We start from the raw sequence: 1,401 nt of genomic DNA, 5'->3' as shown, positions 1-1,401 counted from the left end.
TTATGGGAGACTGGAATGGGGTACTTGACACTTTAAAAGACAAAAAGACAATTTCCAGGGACGTGGCCCTTTCCAGACTCCCTAAATCTTTTTTTGCAATGATGGAAGATTTGGAGTTGGTGGATGTTTGGAGATCACAACATATGAATGAACGTGACTTTACCTTCTTCTCTCATAGACATGAGTCTTTCTCAAGGATTGATTTTGTTTTGACCTCGACCGACTTGCTTATTGACTGCAACAAAACCAAAATTTTTCCTAGAACTTTGACTGATCATAGTATGGTATGGATAGAGATTGGCCAACAAAAGAAAAGGAAATCTTGGAGAATAAATGAAAATTTTTTTAATCATGAGGACAAGGTTAAAGTCCTGAAGGAATACACGGAAGAGTTTTTTCAATTTAATTTGGACAAAGATACTCCTATACATATTGTCTGGGATGCCAGTAAAGCTTATTTGAGGGGTCTGCTAATTTCTATGAATAATGCACATAAACGCAAGCAAACACAAAGTAGACTAAACTTGGAAAAAGAAATTGGGATTAAAGAAAAATTATTATCTCAGCGACCAACAGATACTAACTTGAAAGCTTCTGTTAAAATGCTTAAGGATCAATTTAATATGTTAATTGCTGAGCAGGTGGCCACCAATTTGAAATACATTAAACATAATACATTTGCTAATGCAAATAAACCAGGGAGATGGTTGGCTTACCAATTACGCAAGAGACAAAAAGCTAGAGTTATATCTAAAGTCTTGGTTAAAGGTCGTGAGGTATATCAACAAGAATTGATTAAAAAAGCTTTTACAGAATTTTACTCACATTTATATTCGTCAGGGAGCATAAAAATCGAGGATATTGATAAATATTTACAATCTTCATCAATATATAAACTTACATTAGACCAACAGAAACTTATGAATGAAGAGATCACTGCAGATGAAATTTCAAATGCAATTAAACAACTGAAAGCTGGTAAAGCCCCTGGCACAGATGGCTTGACAGCAATTTATTAGAAGTCATTGTCAGCTGAATTGATTCAACCTTTAAAAATATTATTTAACAGAATTATGTTGGGAGAACAAATACCACAGTCTTGGACAGGAGCTTTTATATCTTTGATACCGAAGGATGAGAAGGAGGTTTTGGAACTTAAGGATTATAGACCTATTTCTCTGCTGAATGTGGATTATAAAATCTTTGCAAAAATTTTGGCTAATAGACTGATGCAAATATTGCAATATTATATACATGATGATCAAACTGGTTTTATATCTGGAAGATATATGAAGAATAATATTAGACAAATTGTGAATTTATTGGAATACCTGGACAAGAACAATCAAGTGCCATCGGCTTTTATTTTCTTAGATGCGGAGAAGGCCTTCGATAAATTGG

This window comes from Protobothrops mucrosquamatus, unplaced genomic scaffold, assembly GCF_001527695.2.
Source record: "Protobothrops mucrosquamatus isolate PMUCROS unplaced genomic scaffold, P.Mucros_1.0 scaffold21, whole genome shotgun sequence".
In the NCBI taxonomy this organism is placed as follows: Eukaryota; Metazoa; Chordata; class Lepidosauria; order Squamata; family Viperidae; genus Protobothrops; species Protobothrops mucrosquamatus.
The sequence above is the reverse complement of the archived record's forward strand: the minus strand, read 5'-3'. Positions refer to the sequence as shown.